Source organism: Lissotriton vulgaris, chromosome 8 (genome assembly GCF_964263255.1).
Source record: "Lissotriton vulgaris chromosome 8, aLisVul1.2, whole genome shotgun sequence".
Classification (NCBI taxonomy): Eukaryota; Metazoa; Chordata; class Amphibia; order Caudata; family Salamandridae; genus Lissotriton; species Lissotriton vulgaris.
Window position 1 is genome coordinate 173,042,567 of NC_141696.1, and position 17,269 is coordinate 173,059,835.

Genomic DNA, 17,269 nt, shown 5'->3' on the forward strand with positions numbered 1-17,269 from the left:
CACTTACTCATTTTGGTATTCACAGAAGGGACTAACTCATTTCAGTATTCACAGAAGTTAGGACTCCTAACTTTAGGATTCCTAAATGCCTTCTGTGAATACCGAAAGTCTTAAAGTTAGAATTTTTCTCAGTTTAGGAGTAGTAAAGTTAGGACTCATAACTTTAGGACTCCTAAATGCCTTCTGTGAATACCAAAAGTCTTAAAGTTAGGATTTTTCTCAGTTTAGGAGTAGTAAAGTTAGGACTCATAACTTTAGGACTCCTAAACTGAGAAAAATCCTAACTGTATTCTTATTTTGGTATTTTCACCCCTCCTTCTTTTTCACCCCTATCCTTTGTACCTTCTTACCCCTCCTTGCACCCCTATATTCCATGCCCCTTTTGGTACATTCTTATTAGAATGTTGGTCGGGGAGCTCATGATAGAACGTTGTGGGAGGAGCTAACAACATTGCCCGGACGAGTGATGTAATGGCAAGCTGGGGATGTTACGCATCTCCAATAAACCACTTTTAACTCAAGAACTGCCTTGTTTTATCTTCAATAGTTCTGCATGACACAGAGAGGATAAGGAAGAGGCAAAACAATGCAATAGAAGCTTCATGCACAGCGCTAGCTGCGGAAGTATGTGTTACATCATGTTATTACGCATGAGCAGAGCCATTCTGTTAAAAATGTGCATTCTGGTACTTGAATTTTAGTTTTATTCTAATTGCAAAAGCAGAACTGTAACTTCCGGAATGTAAAGTATAAAATAAGGAATGGATGAGCCATGCATGCCTGAAATAGGGCATCTCTACCACTACCCCCTACCATGCTGAAGACCCAACAAATGCTCTCATCTGCAAATATTTGCTGGAATCCTTCACCTTTCCGCATGCACTCATCCATCTCCATTCTGTACATATCCAGGCCCGGACTGGCGGTAGTGGGCACCGGGCAATACCCAGTGCGAAGCACGGGTGGGGGCCGGTTTTGGGCCCCTGGGGGCCGATTTTGTTACAGGGCCATTTTTGCAGCAAATTGGACGAAACCGGCCCTGGCAAAGAGTTTGGCAGCACCCCCAACCCCCGGGGGGATGGGTTGGGGAGGGGAGGGGAGGGTAGGGGGCGCCGAGCACTTTGCCAGGTCCGGTTTTGGTTCTCATTCCGGCCCTGTACATATCCACTGAAATACTGCATTACTGTCTAATCTCTCTCTGTCCCTTTTGCATGTTTGTAAAGGGTATACATCCCCTAATTGAATCCAGCTACTATGCCAAGCTTTCACATCTTTATTGCTGGCCATTATGCATATCAGAAATTAACACCCCTATATAAAATTAACAAAATGGCATTTTAATAAGCAGATTGCCATCAAAAGAAAATTCACATTTATTATACTGAATATGTCCATGTGAAAGTGCTATTGCGTCAGATTTCAAGACTACCGAAAATGATGCAATCACATGACTTTCCGATTGCAGAATTCAATGTGTTTGAAAGTTCTGGTTAACTATTTTTTTTTAAAGTTGCAAGATACCTGTGTTATGTCCATAATTTATGATACCGTTACAGAATTTTTCTCAAAAACAAGCCATTTGTTTGGTGCACAGCTTGGCCTGTTGGTAACTAAACCACCATATATGTCACATCGCAACCCTCTAAAACCCGTATATTGTTTATAGTTTTGTAACCTGTGCAGGGATAAATGTGAACACCGCAAAATATTATCTCAACAACACGCCCACAAGTAGATGAACTGGAGACGGTCTTAAACCTCTATATTATGAGGCAATGTGCCCCCGAGATAAGGCACCTCACTGCATATCAAAATACAATCAATGTATCAAGGACAGACTCAAAAACTAAGTTCTAGATCAGGAATAGAAATGTAAAATATTTATTTAAAAAATTCTAAAGATGCTGTACAGAAATCATAAGATGCACATGCATAAAGAATCAATGTCATGAAGGACAATACAGAATAATGTACAAATCAGAATTTTTTAAAGCCCATCGTGAGCTGCAAAATCAATCAGAAATTGGACAATATCTCTAGTAGAATCAAAAACCCAAAAATGTGGGTTTATGTCGTTTTTTGCATAGGAAATCATTAGTTACTGCAGAATCATCATGGTGTGAGCAAAAGAATTACATTCTCAGCACATCAGAGCAGGGTTTTATGAAACATCATATTGCCTTAGCATCTAAGCACTGTTCCATTAAATGAATATTGATTTGCCCACTCTATGCTAATGTCATCCGGGGATGCCAGGACAAACTAGTTACATGAACAACAGCAAACTACTGTGAATGAATACAGCAGAGTGAGCTAGTGGAAGTGCCTTGAACAAGTGAAATATTACCGTTTAGTGTTAAGAAATTGTCTTTGAGCACATCAAAAACAATGTGAATGGAATGGAACGCCAATGGAACTAAACAAATAGGACTGCATGACTGTGTGCTTATGAAATAATGAATATTAGAACATTGGAATGTTGGGAGCTCCATTGAAAACAATGGAGTGCTCTGGACTTATAATGGCTGGTGGAGACATCTATTTTGAACAAGATGGTGACGAGGACTAATTGATGCCTAATTCACATAAGCCAGAAGAACATAGTTCAACAAGACATAGCGAATTTGTTTCAAATGCAATAGCACCACATTAGTAAACATGTAAATTTGAAAGTGAATCCACATTCTGCATGTTGTTAATTATGCACAAAAATATGAGATGCAGCAAAACTATAAGGCCTATCAGCAGAGTATGTATCAAACTTTGCTTGTCTCTTATCTCCTTCATATTTGCTTGCCGTGACCCCCAAATCACCATTGTCTATTTCCATTAGAGATTGTGTTCATCCACTGAGAAAGTAGAAATCTTTAAAATTAGGTCTGTATAAGAAGTCTCTTCAAACTCTTATGGACTCTTGCCAGTGCATAATTTGCTTAATGGCCCAATAACAGATTCAGAACAACTGTACTAATAAATGCATATTCACATGTTTTTTATTACTGTGCAAAGGTCAATTTCGAGTTCATTAGAGCAGTAAAGCACACCCGACATGAGAATAACACATTTTACTGCCTCGCAAATTGCATGTAATAATTATATTACACAGGGAAACAACTGTAGGAGATTCTAGGGACTGTGACCTAAAATAATAAACGTGTATGTGCGTTTATTAGTATAGTTACTCTAAATGTGTTACATGCGATTTATCTATTTATTGTTATTTTATCTTGCTGCACAAACTTAGTTTCTCTCACCTTAGTTAAATGCCAAACAAACACACATGGAAAATGCAATGGGATAATACCATATATGCAGAGACACACAGTATAATATGCTATTTATTACCCTTGTTGATGGGGGGGGGGGCTTGATGACTATCTTTAGGTTTAGCTTCTCAGCTCCTACCTACACTCAACAATGGTAATACATTGCATAATGCACTCTGCACATCTATATACATACATATGCATAAATATATAAATTGCCAGTACTGCTGAATGCCAGGGGTGCCAGATATCTAGACTCAGTAGTTCTGATTCCACTCCATGCCTCTTGTTTCCACCACCCTACGACTCCAGTCTCTTTATCTCACTCCTGCTGGTTATTTTTCTTCCATACTTACTACCTAGCTCCCTCTTCCTTCCGTCCCTTTTGTGCGTTTCCTTCCTTGCTCTCTGTCAACCTGCTGATGGAAAATAATTACCAGTCTCCAAAAATGAGTACTGATAGAAATCCATAGTATATCATAGCCGGGTCTGGTGGCTCAGTGGACTAATGCGTCCCCCGTAGGGGCCTGTGTTTGACCTCATGGTCACATAGTCAAATCCTGGCGGGTTCACTCAGCCTTTCATCCTTCTGAGGTCAATAAAATGAGTACCCTTGATTTGGGTAACAATAAACATCTGTTATTCAGCACCAAGATACTCTTCTGGGTGAACATGTGCTTTACAAATGAATGTGTTATGTTATAACTGGTATGCACCTCAATTTGCGACCATTTCATGGCCTGGTAGCTTATTTTACACAGCTGGGGATGAATCATCTATTAGAGAATTGGCCATCATTTCGAACAGAAAATGATTCCAAAAGCTCTTGGTGGGCTGTCTCTTTAAAAGCTGATTTCTGCTGCTGTGCCTTCCACTCGCATATCCTATGGGGTCTGGAAGAGGCAGAAGGATTAATTGCTTACAGATGCTTGTCTATTTTCTCCGCTGCCTGGGGGAGTTGTAAAAAGAATTAAAAATATTATAAAAGGACAGTCAAGTTCAATGGGTAAGAGCTACTCTTCCCGGCCTTCTGGGAGCAGCTCCTCCCCTTTGGTTAATTTCGCGAACGATGTATACAGAGTTCGAAGCGGTTAACAGGCGGGATAGCAAGTGGCCATGATTGTTTGGGGGTTTGTAACGCAATCCGCAAAGGATAATGATTCTGACCTTCCAAATTCAGAAATAAACGAAGGATCCCAATTCAAGGGCTTTGCTGTTAGTTTTGGCTTGTATGAAAGACCCGCGCTGCCTTACTGGCCAAAGAACCAGTAAATAGCAAGTCAGTGAGTTCAGAAGTTGATGCGTGGAACACCGCTTGAGGCGTGCGCAGTATATTCCACCACCGCCAGGGGCTGTTTATGGAAACACCCACAAGAGAAGCACAGCCGCTTGCCCCCCTCCGTGACTCTGTTCTTCCCATAGCACCAGGTCACGCTACATGGAAGTTTCCATTCCTGTCCCCCCTCCCACTTGCATGTTCTGTTATGTTAATAACACTTGTATAGCGCACAAATACCACAGGTCTCCTGCTAAGCGTTCTTGCTAAATGTGTTGCTAAATCACCCTCTCCCACAAAACCCAGTTAATATTTCAATGTATGCACACTTATCCCTTTCCCAAGTCTCTGCACAATGCTCAAGTGTTTTTTAGAAGAAGGTCTATAAGTCACACAAATTAAAAAAAATGCAGAGTACGGTGTTCTGCCCAATGTGGAAGTTAAGAATGCGGGATCATGGTTTCTGCACACAGATCATTCTCACTAAGTGAGTGAATGCAAAATGTACCCCCTGCTGGGATGGGATCACAGTCTTTTACATCAGAGTGAGTTTCCGCCATTCCGCTGAATGGGAGCATCCTTGACTGTAATCCCGTTGAGTCTTTGCCATGCTTCGCACAGAAATATTTGCATTCGTTATAACCTTGTCAGGGCTTATCCGCAAGCTGGTGCACAGCGGTGTCTAAAGCCGAGGTCGCATGTTAGGTGTCTTTGTAACACGCTCAGGATTTGTAGAGGACGGCAATTTGTTTCTGTCACTCTGATCCCTGGAGACATTCATTAACCAATGGCGTGTAGATGCTGTTCTGGAGCCGCTGGAGTCACCAAGTTTCAAATAAGTGGGCGTAGGCAATAAGCGCTCGTCTCAGCTTTCTTCTGGAAAGGGCCATGGAGGGAAGCGTTGAAGCTGGGGTGCATGGGTGGCGATTGTTAAAGGTAGGCATGGAATCGGGTATGATGCATAGGTACAGCTCCAATCCCTAGCACCATGCCATACACTTCTAAGACTATACATCTCTCCTGATGAAGGGTCGAAAGGTCAAAACGTTGCCCAATCAAATGCTCAACAAGTTTCCTCGAATCCCGTGCATCAAAATATTCTTTACTTCACTAAGGATGTTCTGTGAATGTGGACCATTTCTGAAGAGGCCTTTGTCTGGTTATATTATCATTGTTTGAGACAGCATAGTCATTTTGAAGACAGTACTGCAACTGGCATCGGTTTATGTACAGATCTTTATCACCCTCAAGTGCAGCACAGGGAGAAATATGCTCCAAGAACAATGAAAAAGGCAGACATAACTGATAATTATGTATTTGTATAGCGCACGACTACCCTCGCTTGTACAATTACCGCTGAGGAACCCTTCCTGGCCTTTCCCTGTGAAGTACCCACTCCTGGGCACCCCCAAGGTGAGGCCAGGCATCCTAGTGTTGTGGGGGCCGTCGTGGAGATTAAGCAAGCTATTGCCCATAGTTGCAGAGGGGGACCCATGATTAGAATAGGCACCGGGCGAGAATTATAAGGTCCGAGGAAATTGAGCCCAAGACCCGTCGAGGCAGGAATTGAACCCTGGTCCTAGGCCAGACCTCTGCATCAGGGTCTGCCGCTCTAACCATTGAGCCACACTTCTCCACTCATAGGTTTTTGATGTAAACTAAAACCTACCACCTTGTCAATTTGGGCTTTCACTGCTGTAAGAGCGAGCCAGTTATTGTTTGAGTAAGTCATTTACTGTAGAATAAGCTGCATAAACACATATATTTTGGCACAATGTTGAACTAGCAGAAAATGTCAGGTATGTACCATACATAGTTCAGAGAAGCACAAGTTGACTCCTATTGCAATACTTAATTGCATTCAATACTCCCGGCTGTTCCTCCACAGTGTACATAACAATGCTATGAGAGGTTGTGCAGCTGTGCATTTCTTTGCAATATTCTGATTTATTGATTCTACCCAGCTAACTCCAGAAGGCAGAACTCTCCTCGAGGTGTGGTGGTGAAGGAAGTGTCATGAGTGTGGTGAAAAAGGGCCATCGTAAGCATCAAGGGCCCGATGTAGGTAATATTTTTTTACCACGTCTTAAATACCGAATGATACCGAATCGGTATTTAAGAAGTGGTAAAATAGAGGGGGGGGGATGTAGGTAATTCAGACTCGGTAAATACCGAATCGTTAAGATTCGGTATATACAGATTCTGTAAATACTGAATCGGTAATGCCCATTGATTCCAATGGGCATTGAAGCCCATAGGAATCAATGGGCATTACTGAATCGGTATTTACCGATTCGGTAAATACCGATTTCAGCAAGGGTGCAGGGGGTGTCACTTTGACACCCTCCAGCACCCCAATTCCGGACTTTTGTGCCATGTGGCACACATACATGCCCTAAGGGCATGTCTGTGTGTCACATTGCACAGGTGTGCATGCACAGATGTGCATGCACACCTGAATTCGGTATTTTACCACCCAATAGGATTGGGTGGTAAAATACCGATTCTGAAGGGCCTGTGGCACTCTTAGGAGTTCCACCTACATGTGGATTCACCGAAGCGGTAAATATACCGATTCAGTATTTTACCGATTCTGTAAATTTACCGATTCGGTAAATTTACAGAATTGGTAAAACATAGGCCCCCTACATCTGAAAACCCATTTACCGGCCTGTAAATGGCCACCTACATCGGGCCCCAAGTCTTTCTAGGTTCTGTCTCTGGGTGTTGATTTGAAATACTGTTTTGTCTCCAACCTCCTCTCCCTTGAGGACTGGTCCATGCTTCCTCTCTACCATGGGCAGAAAAGTGATCCCAAGTGGGTACCCTCTTTTAAAGATGCCTTAATATAAAAATTGTACAAAACTGCTGTGGCTTATACTGGCGCATCAGAAATCCCATCTTAGATAGAAGCGCTGCAATCTCTGCCTTGGATCGCTTATTGCAGTTACAAAAAGTATATAAATCACATGCCACCCAGGGCTAAATATGTAGAAACACCTGGGATGCAAATACTCCTCAATAGCTCAACATGCAACATTCATAATGGGTTATCAGACTCCAGCAAAGTCACAGCAAAGCATAGAGATGATCAGAACACCAGCAATACACCAAATTCAAGCCTCACTACCTAGGCAAAGCAACAGAAGAGGTCCCATGACAAATCAAGAACAGGGATGCATCCATCTACATCGGAGGTTCAGTCCATTTCCTGGACTATACCATTCCAAAAGATACCCCTTATTCGCCACTGTGTCAAATCTTAAGAAGGCGAAGCGGGCTACCTGTGCAAAAGTTAGACACGCTGATCAAGTGATGGCATTAGCTCCAAATACTCTTAAGGCACAAACACTAACTCGAGAAAGTATCAGAGAAAGTATTTCACAAAAGAAAGCACTTCACATCTTAATGGAATAACATCACCGCTAAGTAAAGTGCGCATCAACATGAAGAGAAAAAGTGCCACACAGGACCCCCTTTACTGAGCAGTGGGCTTTACCTTCAGCTCAACATTCCAAGGTTCAGGATTGGGCCATGGGAGTGCTGCTTTGTCTCAACGGAAGTTCCTTGAATATGTCACTTCCTGGGAACCACCTTGATTCATAGAGCTGCGCGCCCTCCGTTGCAATGGCAGCTGTTTGAGGCTGGATTTCCTGCTTCCATTTCACTTTCGTTTTGACAGGCACCAAATCTTGAACTGACGACTGCTAAAGGAACAATAAAGAACGTTTTAAAATACAACTTCATCGAATTTCCACTCATTTTATTTTAAAATGTTATTTTAAAATAATTTAATTTGAATTTCTTCGTTTTTTTATTCCAGTGTAAGTACAGTTGGTTAATCATACATAAAACATAATTATTAAGGTTTTCCCCCCCGCCCCCGAAGAACTGTAAATATGGGTTGGTAGAGGTGAAAGGCCACCAAATGGAATGTTTACATCACACTTTTCTCATAACTAGGCATTTTATCAACTCACATTTAGCTCAGATGTGCAAAAAAAATGGAAAACTCCTGAGGCATAGAGCCGAATCTTTCACCAGTTTTAGGCCTGCAAATGGAGCTACGGATTGTAGTTGGGGAGGGGTCGGGGTTGAAGAATAGCAAGTACTGAGGAGGGCTGGGGGGCGTTCTGGAGTCAAATGTTTAGGTTTGGGGAGGGTTTTCACAAACATTTCGAATGGCAATTCATACCCTGGAACTAATCATGAATCCAGTCTCATAAAAGCAAGAAGCATGTGTATTTTTTGTAGAATGAAAGGGAATACCCTCATATATTATAGAGGTGTTGGGGGCGGGGCTTTTCTCTAAGAAAAGTATTTTCCCAGTGGAAAAAAATGAAATTAAAAATTGATGCGCAAATGCACAAGCCTGTGATGTATATTCCTTTGGAATGCCTGCTTTGCTGTCAGTTTACAGTAATATCTACATAGAAGGGAAATTTATGAAATCATGTGCCTTGCGTAGATGTACATGACTGCTCCTGGGAAGTTTTTCATGACTCCCTAGAAAGTCTGATATTTATGCAAACCCTAATAATATGTCTATGATTCACAGAATTTTGATTTTGAAAGATATGTTTCTGAATCGGTCCCTGAATTGTAATAATTCTTCCAGTGAAATTCCAAATGTGTTATTTCAAAGAAAGCAATTTTGTGAGATGTTTAAGTCTGAAATGGGCTCTGGGCTTCCACTTGCAAGACTGGGGGTTGACCACTAGGATGCTACTATTGCACGGAATACTAATGGCACAACCAATGGCAATTATATTTAATTAATTATCTTATATACAAAAAACACAAACACCTTTCTTAGTTACCCGATTACTATAATTTTAATACAACTATACTATAACATATTCAAGCATATCTAACTTTTAGAAATGTAACCTAAAATTACAAATCTCAGCGGATGGGCTTTGGGAGGCAGTACTAAGTAATATGCTTAAATTGTGTCCCTAAATCCAGTTTTAAAACAAAACCTTGCAAATATTCCTTAACAAGAATCTTGGTGAACCTTCCAGTATTTGTTGCTGCTTTTCCTTTACTCCACAAAGCCATTTCAACAGAGAATTTGCTCACTATATGTGAGCATACACAATCATACCATTTGTGTATGACTTTTACAAATAAATTGACAAATTTGGATATGGCCTAACAGCCGGAGCTGTCGATGTTGGAGCTGGGGAACCTGGTCCTGGCTAAACATCCTATGATTCTGGTGAAATAACAATCTTTCGGTCTTACAATAAAATTAATCTTCCCCTGTATAATGTAATCTGGTGCTCTTGAAAAGCATTCAATGCCTTGGGCTGAGTTCATGTTATATCAACTGCAAAATGGGATTTGCAGCCAATCAGAATCAATAGATAGCTAGATACATAGACAAATAAAGTGAAGAGTGTAATATGCTAATTCTTACCATTGTTTAGTGTGGGGCGGTACCATGGCTCAACACCGGTGAAGCTTCTAAATAAACACCATGCTTTACTATATGCCATGAAATTTTTTGTTTTTGTTTTTTGTTTTTAAAAATGTATTTAATCAAAATCAGGATGTAATGGTCTAAACTGTAATTGTAATTGCCTTTAAATAGTGCTTACTGCCCCTAAAGAGGCATTAAACGTGTGCATTTTTCTAAAATCACATGGAAGAGGCCTTGCGATTAGTAAAAGACCTGTGTAAGATAACGGTAACATGCAATATGTGAGGCAGTAAGCAGTGTTTTTCTTAATCCAATTTCTTTATATTGCTGTAATAAACTGGATTTTGACCTTCTAATTATAGTAATAATTGTATACAATCTGTACTTATTGGTACATTTGGTCTAAATAATGTGTCATTGAGCTTTATTGATTTTAACTGCCATGGTCTGTCTGTCTGTCTAAAATTATAACCGATAAACTACTTAGTAAGATTTAGTATTGCATGAGGGATTTTGTTGACATCATAAACCATGAAGCCAAAGGCTGAGTCATTTGTAATTCTAATCAGAAAACAACTTCTACAAAATTATGGATGAAAAATTATGAATTGAAGATTGTGGTGGACTGCAACATCAATTTAATCTTTCTTTTATAAATCTTTTGCAAAACTTTCGCTACTACAACACAAGTTGTTTAATATTCACATTTGTGGAACTTTGGTGCAAGAAGTATCAATTCATTCCTCCTTTAATTGACAAAAAAAACTGTCTGAATAGCATTTTTAAAAACAATAATTTGATTTTCCTGGAAATGGGTTGAAGTATTCTAATATATGCAATAAAATTGATATTTGCCATAAGTTCTTTTTTGCAGCCTATAGCTTACTCTTCTGCTACTTCTACAGAAATTGTAAGGGCTTGTAACATTTTGCCACTTAGCCTAAATCAGCAAAGTAGCTCGTAATGTAACAATGTATGCTGAGAAATGGCTGTTAATACTTCCAGTAAGTAATACACTCTTCTGGAACAACTTGCACCAAGATGGCAGCCCTGCACGTTGTGCCTCCTTACCCCGAGATTATAGCCGGATAATTCAGCCTGTCAGTTAAGTTAAGTGGCCATATTTCAACTCCAAGCAATTATCCACCATGCAAAATCAATTAGCTTACAAATAATGCCAGGATCCTCAGATCTCAGAACTATAGCCGATGACCCATAGAGAGAGGTGCTTCCGTAAACCATATTTTTTCAGAAGTAGGCAAACGTAGATTATTTCCTGAATCCATTTACAATATAGATTTACAATATTTTTTTCGGTTGACTAGAGGTTGAGAGCTTGGCCTAATTCATTCTATCATCCATACTGGGGCTGGGGTATCGGCATCCACCGCCCTGATAATGAAGACGCCTTGCTTGCCACAGTGAACGCCTCTTGTACGGAACATCATTAGCGGGGTGGAGAACTTTAATTCATTCGCACCTTGTAATTGAAGGGGTTCTAAGCACAGTGCAGAAAATACGTCCCCCTTCGCGCCCCTGTCGTTAGCTCCAGAGTCCGGCGCGTGAGCCGCGCGGCCTAATGGCGGGCTAATGGAGAGTAGCTGTGCATTTTTAATGCAAACGGGGAAAAATAAGGGCAGCATATGGTTTTATGTAATCTTCCTATGAATTTTTAACCATGTGCCCTAATTCATGTCGGACAGAAAGAGCTTTTTTACGAGTCCTTTGTGGCTGCACAACTAGAGTGTGCGCGCGCGGCTCGTTTCAGTGCTAGAGCGGCCCAGTGAGTGCAGGTAGGCTCACACTGCAGCGTATGGGCATCTTACCAGCATTTTCTTGTCTACTGTGTATTGAAAAAAAAATCATGATGGGAACAGAAAGGCCCAGATTCCCTGATGTGATCGATTTTCATCTGTGCCTGAAAATTTCATATAGGAGATAAGACCCTCAGCTTATCAGACTGAACATCATAGACCCCATGGGAGATGAGCATCAGCTGCTGCTGTGCTCTGTGAAGTTTACAAGTTGGCTAAAGGGCAGATTAACATAGTTAAAAATGGATGCCCTATGTCGATCTGCAGGAGTCAGCTTTAGAAAGTTTTCACCACTTTTTTATTTTTATTGCCCCATCATCACCACTCTAAGAGGCATGATGCTTCGAACTTAAAGTCAATAACACTTGGAAAGATGGTCAACTCAAATGTTGAGGCATTGCCTTGCACTACTAAGTTCAGTGGTGATTTAATACATTTGTGGAAGAAGATTGGCTGCATTGACGGCGTCCGCTGACGTTTTGTTTTAGGAATACTGCTATAATCACAAGTCTCTACTGCTTAAGGACAGACAGTGTCACAAAAGATGTCCATGTTTGTTAGATTGCCAGTGCCAGCAACAAGTTTTGAAAAGTGTTTTTTGCAGGCAGGAGAGTTGTGGCATATTTCACAAAACCTTAAAATACCACAATAGTATATTGTGGTGGTGTATGGATTTGAGGTTGTCTACTAACTCAGGTCTTGAATTTACCCCAGCTGAATGAGGATCTCTTACAAGCGGCGGTTTCTTCGCGAGGGCGGGGGAGCATACCCTCCTCGCCGGCTGCAAACCTGAAAAATAAAATGGCAACGAACAGAGGAGGACTGAAGCAGGGCTGACTGGATGCTCCAAAGTGCGCATGTCACTTTGAAGCTCTCCACCAAGCTGTCTTAAGACAGCTGGGTGGAGACCAAGAATAGGTCTAAAGGGCCTGAAGGAGCGTCCAGCCAATCCTGGGGCTGCTCTCATGTTGATGAGAGTAGTGCCAGGATTGGTGAGTGGAATTTCCTGGAGCCTGGAGCCCGTGGAGCCGACAGAAGAGGGGCCGACGAAGATGTCGGAAGTGCCGCAGGCAAAGTAAGTGACTTTATTTTTTATTATTTGCCACTCGCCTTGCCTGCATGCACCCACCCACCCACCACTTAGTTGCCCGCCCCACCGATGCATAAACATGCCCGCCGCCCTTGTCTCACTCATGTAAGATTACCCGAGTTGAGGCAGAGATCTCTCACCTGTGACCACACAACCCACCGCAACTTCACTTACATCTTATGACCACCCACCCAGTCTTCGGTGTTAATAATTTAAGGACTGAAAGGATCGCTTTGCATACTTTATAGAGCGTTCATTGTACTGGTATGATTTTAGGGTAACCCTTGGTGGGTTTGCTGGGAGAAAGCTGACCTAAGCCCTTGTTCCTGAATGCTCTACCTGAGGGCTGCTCACACTGGGGGCATCTTTTTGGGAAGAGTGTGGTCAGAACCGCACTGAGCGCTTCTCCCGGGTCTTGTTATGATCAATATCAATAGAATGTTAAATATACTTGCTACAGTAAAATTTGCGATTCTATGGATTGTCCAAATAATGGACAATATCACCCGTTTTAATTGTTTCATGAAAATATATGTGAAAGCGACAGTTAAAATGGCTGCCTGCCTCGCAACCCAGTTCAGTGGTAGTAGGTGTTTTGAGGTGTGTACCCATATGTGTCTGAGGACATTAACAATGTAAACCATAGCAGTGTTTACACTGGATGTGTGTCAAGAATGATTTGCATATGTCTGGGTCCAAACTGGAATGGCATTGTGAGCAAAAAACGATGGATTTAGGCCCAGATCTCTGCACTGGGGTGAATTTATGACATTGTTCTGCATTCTGCCCATCAATTGTTCTTTTTGCATAAAGGCACTAGCTGCACAGTTCAAACACAACAGTGGTTATAGTCAGTGCCTGCCTGAGGACACAAGCAACACTGCTGAAACTTAGCAGTGTTTACAGTTTGAGTGCGTGCCTGAGGACTCCAGCAACACTGTTTAAACCTAGCACTGAACGTGAAGAGTAGGAATAACGCCCCTCAGAAAAATTCCTATCCATCCATCCACCCCACCCTCCCATCCATCCACTCATCAATCCATCCAGCCAGCTAGCCATCCACCCAATCCATCCATCCAGCAATTCATCAATCCAATCATCCATCCATCCACCTATCCATTCAGCCTCCCACCCACCCATCCATCCATCCATCCATCCATCCATCCATCCATCCATCCATCCATCCATCCATCCACCTATCAATCCATCCATCCATCCAGCCACCCAATCAATCAATCAATCAATCAATCAATCAATCAATCAATCAATCCATCCATCCATCCATCCATCCATCCACCCATACACCCACCCACTCATCCATCCATTCATCCATCCATCCACACATCAATCCATCTATTTATCCACCCACCCCTCCTTCCCTCCCTGTATTTCCACTGAGTGTGTGCCTGCCCAAAGCTAAGAACTATTGTGCTGTGTGTTTCCAGCAGTGTGATGTAGAAGCATTTTATCTGCAGACAAAAGAGCCTCTAAAGACAATTACTGAGTGTGTAATTGAGGCCCAATTCACCAGCACATCGTGGGGCGGGGGGTCCCTTTACCACTGGAGCCCTGCCTCAGACAAAGGGTGAACCTTACTTCTGGAAACGTTGGAGGGGAACAACCAAAATACTGAGTTTCAAATACAGTGCTACAAAAATGTTGCAGCAAGAACATCGATTACAAATACATATTGAAGGTAATTATGCATAGGTGAATTACTTTGGCCTGTGCGTTAGGACTACAATTTATAAGTTAAGAAAATAAATAGTTAAAAAAATAATTTAGAGCTAAAATTAAAGTAATAAGTACAAAGAGTAAAAGTTAATTAAAAAGTAACAAATTCTTGATTAATGAAATTACTTCAATTCAGGGAGCAAAGAAGAATACAGCTGTCTACCAATTTTGCAAAACAATTACTTTCATATAATTACATTTGTTAGACTGTTATACTTTAAAATAAACAGAAAAATAGAATAAATTGCAGGATTAAAGTTTAGAATCATACAAAATTAGACGCACACACAAGCACACTAAACAGCAAATATATTTTAAAAAATGACTTTCTGCAACTACACTTCTGCCAGGAAAAATAAAATTATAAATACTTTATGTCACTGTACATTTAGAGGTAAAACTACCACCACCTTGGTTAACCCTTTAGCATCGGGAAATAGCGACTGTACACAGTTTGAGGGTGCCTGGATCCCACTCTGAAGGTAGGAGATTGTCTTTGCTGGAAAGACAGTAATACTTGTTTTTCCATTGTGTGTAAAGCAAATAAAAGGACTGTCAACAATGTATGGTGTAGGACCTCAGTTTTGTTGTCTGTCTTCTATTTCTTTGGACCTGTGTGACTTCTACTGTCTCCAGCTGCACACGGGGACAGCATAGGAGTTGGACACAAGCACTGGCCCCGAAATAAGTGTCAGGAGTGCGCACTGGCAAACACTGGTGCAAATTATGTTCAATCTAGTGGAAGGAGGGAGAGGGACATAGAGGTAATTCTGTATTACCATATCACAGAGGTGGTAAGTTGTTTAATGTAAAGGTTGGGGAATTTAGGGAGACCACAAGGTCCACAATCAATGTATTAATTTCAAATCAGGAAAATGAAAATTACTTTTAACTAATCAATACAACCTGATTATAAAACGCATTATTAAAATTACTACGTAGGAATCATATTAAGACTGTAGGTCGCATTCCTGCTTTTCCTTTGTTACATCTTATGTGGCAAAGGAGAAGAGATTCATCTGCTGTTTTGCCAATGACGGAAATATATAATGAAACAACTCCAGAGACTCTCGAAATGTAAGAAGCATTTACGCACATCGTGCATATCTTTTGTTCCAAATGCCTTTTCGTTATTCAATATTTCGGTTTATGTTGGTACTTTTAGCTTTTTCAGCACCAATGAAGATTTTCCTTGATCTCATTCTGTTTTTATGTTATCATGTTTCCTCCACATGTCATGCTCCACTCAAGATTGAATCCACCTTTGGCTTTGTCCCAATTTCTTTCCAGCAACTTCAAAGTGGAGAAATGAAGGGCCAGGCAAATTATACTGCGTCCTGGCAGTGTCCTGGACATCTTGGCTGGATCCTCTCCTGCTTTTCTTTGTCTAGCTAGATGAATTAAACTAAATTTGACAAATCTGCAATTTTCTGAGCTATCGTTGAATGCTTGGAGCTGGGGCCCATGAAAGAAGATCAGAAGTGAGATAATATAAGCCACTTACCTACCTCAGAGTATGCTCTACAATGTCTCCTTTATTCTTATCTATTGAACCCCAAAGACGACTATAAGATGAGGCACTCTCCCACCAACCTCCGCTAATTGCTAGCAACTCCACTTTATCTCATTCGCCAAGTTTCAGCGCTAAAACACCCATCGCAGCATTCAAAAGCAGAGCAAGAACATACACAAATACACAGCAAGACAGTACAGAGCACCCCGTCCACCTTACAGCGCACCACAACAACTGTGGTAGGACAGTAGAGGACATAACAAAACGTACTTCTTACTGCACAACCCACATTTATTAACACCACCTCCACCTTTGTCCTTGAAGACAAAGGGAGTACACATCATGGAGTAGCCTCACTTAGATTTAAATTAAAGAAAGTCCAAATCAGGCAGTGCAAGTCATTTTACAAACACACTAAAAACAGAGGCGAGTTCTCGCTTCAGAGGATGAAAACGCCTTCACTGTGTGACCACAAAGATGGTCCCATCATACATCGCAAATGAGAACTCTACAACACCATAACATGTGGGCCCACCCGAGACTTTAATGAAGGTCCCACCACATAATAGAACAGGAGGGCACCAACCTCTAGGACGACATTCACACCACATGACCACAAAGAATAGGAGAGCCTGGGTTGTGAAGTGCCAACATTGCTGCTTCTCCTGTTGGCTTCTGTTTGCTCTCTGCGGAACTAAAGCAGGAAGGGGAAGGATGGGTTCTTCTGAGTCGCCATCGCCTGTAAGATCCCTGCCTGCTTTGTTAAGTGCCACTATGGCTGCTTCGCCTCTTTTCCCAGGCTTCCTTTGTCTCGCTACAAAACTAAAGCAAGTGGTGGAATGGTGAGTTATGCTGCAGTAAGTAAGTAAGTAAATCTTTATTCGGTTTTCAAAGTACATAAAAAACCATAAAAGAGTTTCAGCAAACATATCTTATCATATACAGCCGCCAAGTTATTGCTTTTACATCATAAAAAGGGATGATATTCCCCTCATTAAATGCTCTGGCTTCCTACGATCTGTAGAGACACTGGAAGCAGATGATGTCTGCACTGCCTGACAGTGGCTGCATTTAACAACCTAATTCTGTGCCGAATCCCTGCTTTTTGCTCAATAGATCCAACCCTCTTATGGAGAATTGAAAGGGAAAGA

General features: G+C 41.5%; 1 protein-coding gene across 1 annotated transcript in view; it reads right to left on the reverse strand.

The window, feature by feature from the left end:
• TENM4 (teneurin transmembrane protein 4) overlaps nucleotides 1-17,269 on the reverse strand; it is a 1,632,468-nt gene that overhangs the window by 1,008,728 nt on the left and 606,471 nt on the right. Inside the window, exon 5 of the mRNA XM_086933907.1 lies at nucleotides 8,042-8,249. The gene's annotated coding sequence lies outside the window, so the exon portion shown is untranslated. The remainder of the gene's footprint in view (nucleotides 1-8,041; nucleotides 8,250-17,269) is intronic.